The 8,520-nt window shown below is 51.4% G+C and overlaps 1 long non-coding RNA gene and 1 other non-coding gene across 2 annotated transcripts; both read left to right on the forward strand.

The window, feature by feature from the left end:
* Positions 1 to 205: 205 nt before the first annotated feature.
* LOC140896049 (uncharacterized) lies at positions 206 to 8,229 on the forward strand. The gene is made up of 3 exons (XR_012154431.1): positions 206 to 248; positions 4,363 to 4,506; positions 5,181 to 8,229. It is a non-coding gene; the product is annotated as an uncharacterized lncRNA (long non-coding RNA).
* TRNAF-GAA (transfer RNA phenylalanine (anticodon GAA)) lies at positions 1,271 to 1,343 on the forward strand. Its single transcript has one exon. It is a non-coding gene; the product is annotated as a tRNA-Phe (tRNA).
* Positions 8,230 to 8,520: the final 291 nt, after the last annotated feature.

The raw sequence follows: 8,520 nt of genomic DNA on the forward strand, positions 1-8,520 counted from the left end.
GGGCTGGGGGTCCCCGCTGCACTGCACCGGCTGGAGCCCGCCCCCCGCAGCGCGCTGGGGCGGGGCGAGGAGACAACATCTCCCCGGGGGGGGCCTCCCCAGCTTCACGGCAGCTTCTGCTTCCGGCGTCGCCCTGCCGGCCCCTCGCTCGAAAGATGGGAAGGCGGGGCAGGGCCTGGCAGTGACTGGCGCGAGATGGAGGCAGGGGAGAAACCACATCTCCCATGATGCACTGGGGCCTGCAGCAGGTGGGGGAGACCCTACATCTCCCATGATGCACTGGCTCACTCCCTCTCCCCGCCCAGCTCAGGGGCAGCCTCACCCAGTTACAGAGCTTGTGGCCCCGGGATTTCCCCTCCCCTGCCCTGCGCCTCCCCCCAGTCTCCATAGGGTTTGCAGGTGGGGTGCCTTTGGGGGTTGGGGTTAGGGGAAGATGGGAGGGGCTGGGGGCAACTCAGGTTGTGAGGGTGGCCACTCACGTGTTCCCAGAATGCCAGGGAGACAGGGCGGGGGAGGTAATGACTGTTATAGGAGCAACTTCTCTTGGGGAGACAGACAAGCTTTTGAGCCAGGCAGGGCTCTTCTTCAGGGCTGGGAGAGGGTCTCAGAGCTGCCAAGCCAGAGGGGGTACTTGGGACCTTATCAGACTGGCTCAGTGAAGATGGGGTGTTGACAGACCAATACAGACGCTCTCCAGAGAATGGAGCAGCTTCCGCCCATGCAGCTAGGCAATGAGCATTTCCCACAGCCTGGAGCCAAGGGGGAGGCGGCAGCTGCTGTTCTAGCTCCTCAGGGACAGCCCTGTCACCCAACAGACACTTCTCACTCAGCCACAGCTAAGGGTGTTGGGTTCCTCTGGTGGGAGTGTGGAGCAGCCATTTGTTTTCCTGTTCACACTCCTCTGCGGTATGAAAATCGGGGAGGGGAGGCAGAAGCCCCACTTCCCTCCCTAAATGATGTCCATTAGGGGAAGCCAGGACAACAGGGTGGGGTGGCAAGTGGTGGCCAGACTCTTGCCACAGGGTAGAGTGTAGCTCAGGGTCCAGCTCAACTTTCTCCCTGTACCACTGGCCCCTCGTCCCCTTCCACCACTAGGTCAACCTAGGAACTAAGGCAGGAATGGGGTGAGGAAGCAAGTCAAGCTGAGCAAGGCAGGCAAAAGCGAGTCTTGCCATCATGGGCCTCTCACAACGATGTCCTTTTTGTGTGCCACAGCTGACAAAAACATCCCGGACAGAGAAGCAGCAGGCCAAAAGAGAGCCATGGAGCTCCCAAAGTAGCTCAGTTGGGAGAGCATTAGACTGAAGATCTAAAAGTCCCTGGTTCAATCCCAGGCTTTGGCAGGCCCTTTCCTCCTCCTTTGTGCAGGGGTGGCTTGTTTTCTGGGAGGGCATTGGCACCTTTACCTGAGGCGGGTCCCTGATTTTGAGCTTCCCAGCAGGACAACAGAGCAACAACTGGCCCACCTGACCTTTAACAGTAAGAGAAGGGAACTGTCTTTCCCTGGCAACTTATTGGTGGACCCAATATGGCAGGAAGAGAGTGAAGTAGGGCAGCCGTCAGGAAGGGTGTGGGGCAGTGACAGGCAGGGATTGGGGTCGAAAGCTCCTCTGCACAGGTTGGGATGGGAAGGCGGGGTTAGAATTTCCCTCCAAAGCTATTTTAGGGTCTGATCCTACAAGCCTCCCACGTACCCAGTGCGGGATGGCTCCAGACTCCTCACCCAGTCCAGTGTTGGTGTATACAGCAGAGAATTGGAAGCAGCAAATCGGGGGGGTCGTATAAAGAGACTAGAAATACAACAATTTACTTCTGAAAGAGAAGAAAAGACGACATTACCAAGCTGCATAATGGGGCGACCTGACCCTCAGAGACTGCGAAGGGAAATCTCAGGGGCTCTGCTCACCTGGCCCCAGGCCTGTGTCCTCAGGACAGGTCTGTGGGAGAAGGGAAATCGCCAGAGAGAGGAGTGGGACCCAGTGTGGATTTTTGGGCTGTGGCAGGGAATTTAGGTCCTGAGACTGGAGCCATAAAGAGGGAGTGAGTGAAGGCTCCCCTCTGCTTTCAGGCTGAAGGAATCCTGGGTTGGTCAGTCTGTCCAGGGGGGGTCACATTGCTCACAGGCAAAGAGCGGAGGAGAACTGCCCCCAGAATGACACATGCAGATCCTGGAGAAAAAGAAAGAGAAAAGAGACCAGCAGCAGGTGAAGGTGGCTGAGTGGGGGATTCCCTTGCGTGTGTGACGGAGCACTTGGGAAGCTGTGTCCATTCAAACACACTGAGCTTTAATATGGAGGAAGGCCGGACTTCTGTGACTTGGTAAAGGATTTAGGTGTCATAATGGACATACAACTCAGCATGAAATCCCCGTGCGATGCTGTGGCCATCCTTGGATGCACAGACAAGGAGAATAGTGACTAGAAATAGGGCACCAGAGATATCTCTGTATACCACCATGGTCAGACCAACACCGGAATCTTGCATACAGTCGTGTTGGCCGCATTTTAAAAGGAAGAATGAAAAATTGGACAGGGGACAGAGAAACCCCCCCCCCCAAAAAAAAAGGAGCTGAAAAGTTGCCTTTCAGTGCGATACAAGAGCTGAATCTGTTCAGTTTCTCACAAAGACCAAGAGGTCACTTGATGACAGTGCGCAAATCCCCTCACAAAGAGAAACCTGGGTACGAAAGGGCTCTTTCACTGAGCAGCGAAAGGCAGAACAAGAACCAATGGCTGGAAGTTCATGCCAGAGAAACTGACATTAGAAATTTGGGACACATTTGAGATTGGGTGATTAAACATTGGAACAAGGTACCCAGGGCAATGATGGATTCTCCACTCCACGTGGAGGTGACAGGAGGGGGCAGGAGGTGCTGAAGCAAGTGCTCTCAGGTGATATAGAAAACAATTTCTCTCCGGTGCTTGGCCGGTGGGCCTTGCTTACATGCTCAGGGTCTCACTGATATCCATTTTGGGGGGTTAGGAAGGAATTTCCCCCAGGTCAGATTGGCAGGGATATTGGAGTTTTTGCCGTCCCCTGTGGCATGGGGCACAAGTGACTTGCCTGGATCAGCTGGGTGTCATGTGTCTGGGGGTCACACTGGATTATTTTGTTGTCTTGACTGGCCTGAAAATCTAGACCTGGATGTTCTGGCTCTAATGTTGCAATGTCTGACCTATGGTCACTCCAGCTCCCAAGTGCCTCTTCCGAGTCGAATCCCCAGCCAGTCTTCAGAGGACGGCAGCTGCTGCGCAAGGCAATCGGAGCTGGTGGGAGTGACTCTGGGGCAGTCACTAGCCACAGAAAACAGACCCTCTCCCAACACCCCGACTGCTGCCCCTCAGGTCTCTGGCCGTACAGGAGATGGGCCAGGCCCCCGTGGGAGGAATGAGGGGGATAGAAACCCCCAGGATGCAGAGTTGTGTGTTTCAGCCATGTTGGTGCATGGGTCTCACTCAGACCCATGCACTGTACCCACACGCAGAGCCAGTTCGGACTGTTGAACCCCAGACCCATGAGGGACGTGTTCAGCTCAGCATCAGTTGGGCTTTAACCCATGAGAAATAACCCTGGAGTTATAATGGGGTCTCAGGGCCAGAGGACCCCAGACCCCTGAGCTGTCAGCGGAGAGCCAGGTGACCCGTCAGCACGAGGCCTTGTGCGTCAGCAGGAGGCCTTGTGCGTGGGGGGAAGACACATGGCTCAGGGAAAGGGGAAGATCACACACACAGCCGGAGCCCTCACCCGGTCCTGCACCCCTGCCCCAGCCCGGTGCCTGATCCTGCACCCTGAACCCCTCATTTCTGGCTTCACCCCAGAGCCTGCACCCCCCATTAGAGCCCTCACCCCTCCTGCATCCCACCCCCCTGCCCCAGCCCAGTGATAGTGAGTGTGGGTGGGGGAGAGCAAGCCACCAAGGGAGGGAGAATGGAGTGAACTGGGGGCGGGGCCTCTGAGAAGGGGCAGGGCAGGACCTGAGAGAAGGGGCGGGGCTAAGGGGTTCGGTATTGTGCAGAAAGTTAGTAACCTGACATCAGGCCTGGCATAGGTGCTGCCTTTTGGTTTTGCCAGTAGGTCCCCCATCCCAGCTCTGCCCTCTCCCCCAAGGCCCCAGCCCCACCTCCACCCCACCCTGCTCTGCCCCCTTCCCTGAGGGCATCCCACTCAATCCTTCCTGCCCCCTCCTGCCTTAAGGGCAGGGTGTGTGTGTGTGTTTGGAGGGGCTCAGCTCCCCCCAACTGGCAATTTTCAGCATATTCATGCACTTTTCATATTCAACCATTTGGGAGCCCTGTGGATGCGATGGGGTGTCTGGAATGGGGCGTGTGTGATCCCACGGTGCCCCTTCCCCTCTGCCTGCAGAGCTGAGGACAGACGGGTCTGAGGAGCAGAGCAGGAGCTCTGGGAAGGAGAAGAGCAATATGAAGATGGTGTCTAAGACGAGGCCAGGTGACTTCTGTGGAGGGAGACATGCTGGACAATGCCAAGGATTGGGGAGACAACCAGGTGTGAGCCCAGGGCGCAGAGAGCTGGGGAGGATGTCTGTGTCTGAAACACTTCCCTGTCCTCTCTCACAGATGGAGTCCAAGAGGGATAGGAAGGAGAGAATGAGCACCCCAGTACTCAAGAATAATAAGGTGCATCCTAGCTGGGCCCAGGGCTCTGCGGGGTTAAGACCAGTGGAAGGGACAAGAGTCTCCTGTGCAGAGTGACGATTTTGGGTGCAGGTGCACTGGGATGCTTCTAATTGTAGCTCCGAGAACATCATGGGAAGGGGGTTCAGAGCAGATCCCTGGGGTGTGGGAGATGCGAAAAAAAGAGCCCCGCCATCACGGTAGAGCGTGACCGTAACTTTTGTTTTTCCTTCTTGCATTGTGTTTGGCACCAAGGGAAAAGAAGTGTGTGTGTGTGTGTGTGTGTGTCTTGATGCCAGGCAAGACCTGTCCAGCTCACCCTCTCTCTCTTTTTACTGCCTCCTACCACAGGCCCTGGGCCGGAGAAGTGCACATTGATCCCCACAGGCTTGGTCTCGAGGCCTGCACCATCTGGCGGGAGGGAAAAGAATCATACCAGGTCCTGGAGGCTGGGTAGCTGGATTACCCAGCTGATATTCTATGATTCTATGATTCTATGAATTACTAGTGCTAATCACAATTGTCACATTTACAAATTCTATTCAGATCCCACGATGTGAAGTGTCAAAAGGAGGAAACACATGGACGGCTACACATGCAACCTGTGGTAATAAAGCTAATGAAGACTATGAGAATCTCCCCATAGAAAGATGTACCACTAATACTCCAACAGGAATTTGGCAGTGTCGGTATATGGTTTATGGATTAGATGGGGGAATCCCAACCAGGTGGAGAATATCAAATTTATCAGGAAATATCGCATGGTACTCCCTGGGTGCTGCCATGATTAATGATAGTGGAAAACACAGTTACCCAGCTATGTGGTTTGTTACAGAGGGTCCAAAGAATATAACCCTCTGGTCTCCTGGAGCAAATGAACCCTCTTGGGAAAATAGGGCCCCACATTTAGGGTGTGATGTTACCATATGTAACCACAATGGTACTTCCATGGAAGATAATCCCCGAAGGTGTGATTGTTATGTACATATTACATTAGGCGTAAAATCCCCTTTGGGACGCTGGGTGTATGATGGAGTTAACCATTTTACAGACTGTAACCCTACAGGTGATATGGATGCCAAGTTGGAAGAATCCAAATTTAAAGTGGCCACAGCCTGGAGCCAAGAATATTCCCCGACGAGCAAATGTATGGGAGCCATTGTGGGAGCAGGTGCAGCCAGCACTTTTTAACATGTCCTTTCACTCTATTACATGGGTGGTACGCCCCAAGGAATGGTGGGTGGACCAAATCCATCCTAATTGTAGTATGTACATAAAAGGATTGAAACAACAATTCAATGCATGGGTGAGGGGACACACCTGGAATCGTCGTCGGAAAAGGGGGTTGTGGGCAGCGGGGAACACTATGCTGGGTACATGGAATCTGGGGGACGAGTGGGTAACCAAACAATTAGTAAGCCAAAATGTGAAATTTCAACAACAAATTAATGAATTAATGGCACAGCAACTATCAGCAGTTGCCACAAGGTGGAGGACAGCAGTAGAGGTAAACTTGCAGTTAACTCATTGGGCAGGGGACCTGTTGACATGGGTAGAGGATGGCTTCAGAAGACTAACATGGGGAGAAGTGTGCGTAGGTATTCAAAATGCTCAGTTAATAATGTTAATGGATATTATGAGAGATGCTTGGTCAGAACAATGGCCTTCAGTATTAAATCGGGAGGCTAGCCCATATCTATCCACAATTGCAAAAACATACCCATCTACCTGGAAAATAACATCCCCGACCTATGGGGACAGTTCTTGTGTAATTGTTACTATGATACCATGGGAAGGAAATGCAAATAAGGTGGTTCCCTTGAACCCTATGGGAGTTAGTAGGGAAGGGGGAGCACGTTGGGAGCCACTAGGGAATAGGTGGGGGGGCTGGAATGGTGTAAATTGGACTGTCATCACATTAAGCAGTTGTATATCCAGAGGAGGAATATGGATGTGCCCCTCTTCTATGACTATGGAGGAGCAGGATCAATGGCCTATTGCAAAGGGAGGGCATTTAGGGGTAATGTATATGGGGTACGGTGTATTCTGTTGGGAATGTATGCAATCCTGCAATATAACACTAGGAGGCAAAATCCTTCCAGTGTATGACCAAATTATAAACTTCTATACACTGCCACCTGGACTATGGTGCACCAATGGATCAGTGGACTTCATCGTTGTAAACAATCGAACCGGCACCTACTACCCCATGCCGTACCAAGTAGTTGAATTGGTTTGGACAATACCAAATTTCACTGTGGATATTCAATGGACACACAATATGGACAAAAGTACACAAAGATTACAAGAGCAACTTGCTGCAAGCGCCAACAGTTGGACACACTTACAATACACACTACAGGATGGCGCTGACAAAATTTTAACCTTATCAAAGGAGGAGAAGCAGTGTTTTTGGTGGTGGCCAGGATGTTGGACCATACTGCAGTGGTCAGGACTCTCGGTGTTGCTGTGGATTATCATAGCAGCTAGTGTATTGTTAACTATATGTGTGTTACATTGCATATGGAAACGATCAAGGGGGGCACAACCCCCTAGAGAACAGCCACTAATTATAACCTATAAGTAATGTAGTAAGCCCCCCCCCCACCTATGTGTACTAGACAACCCGGACCCAACCTTCTCGGGCCCACTATACTGGGAAGTCTGGAACACTAATTGGAATAGGTGTAGTATGCCCGTACAAGAGAAGGTGCAGGGCATGGTACTACACAAGGGGCAGTGGGACAGATGGAGCATCGACACCTGCCACCTTGATGCCTGGCCCTATCAGGAAATGTGTCGCCATATGTCCTATGCTTTTCCAGGGATACCTGGGCAGGAGGATCCCAAAAGAAAAAGAAAAAAAGGGGTGGAGTGTTAGGATATAGATATTCAGGCCTGCCTGTAAAGGCCTGTACTTTAAGAATTTAGGTGTATTCTTATCACTTGGCTAGTTAGAGGTATAAAAGAAAGAATCAAAATCACTGTCTGCCAATGTAAGGTCCTTCTCTTACTGTGACAGTCTGGGGCCCTGTTCTTAGGCTAAGGCCTTTGGCTAAGCGACAGAGGCAGCCATAAGCTGGGAAGCGACCGGTCACATCCTCACATTCCAAAGTAGTCACAGGGAAAGAAGGTGCTATTGGGCTGTTAGGAATACAATCCTGTCCTGATAGTGCCTATCAGCTCCAGAGAAAGGGAAGTGCCTAGAAAATGTAAAAGAAAACTTAGTTTGATAGCATCCTGTCTGGCAAGAACTCACTTATCAATACTGGGATGTGAAATCCTCACTTCTGTATTGTCTTGCCATTATAGTTCCCACTTTGCTATTGTTTGTCTGTATAATCTCTGTCTGGTTCTGTGATTGTTCCTGTCTGCTGTATAATTAATTTTGCTGGGTGTAAACTAATTAAGGTGGTGGGATATAATTGGTTACATAATCATGTTACAATATGTTAGGATTGGTTAGTTAAATTTTAGAAGAATGATTGGTTAAGGTATAGCTAAGAATATTACTATATAAATTAGGGGCAAACAGGAAGTAAGTTGGGATTCGGAAATAAGGAAAAGGAACTTGTGTTTAAGCTTGCTGGAAGTTCACCCCAATAAACATCGAATTGTTTGCACCTTCGGACTTCGGATATTGTTGCTCTCTGTTCATGTGAGAAGGACCAGGGAAGTGAGAGAGTGAAGGAATAAGCTCTCTAACAAGTTGGTTGAGTTCAGGATCCTGACACAGGGAAGAAAGGTAAGCAGCAGGATACGGACCCTGGACTTCAGGAAAACAGACTTCGACTCCCTCAGGGAACGGATGGGTAGGATCCCCTGGGGGAACTAACATGAAGGGGAAAGAAGTCCAGGACAGCTGGCTGTATTTCAAGGAATTCCT

This window comes from Lepidochelys kempii, chromosome 12 (assembly GCF_965140265.1).
Source record: "Lepidochelys kempii isolate rLepKem1 chromosome 12, rLepKem1.hap2, whole genome shotgun sequence".
In the NCBI taxonomy this organism is placed as follows: Eukaryota; Metazoa; Chordata; order Testudines; family Cheloniidae; genus Lepidochelys; species Lepidochelys kempii.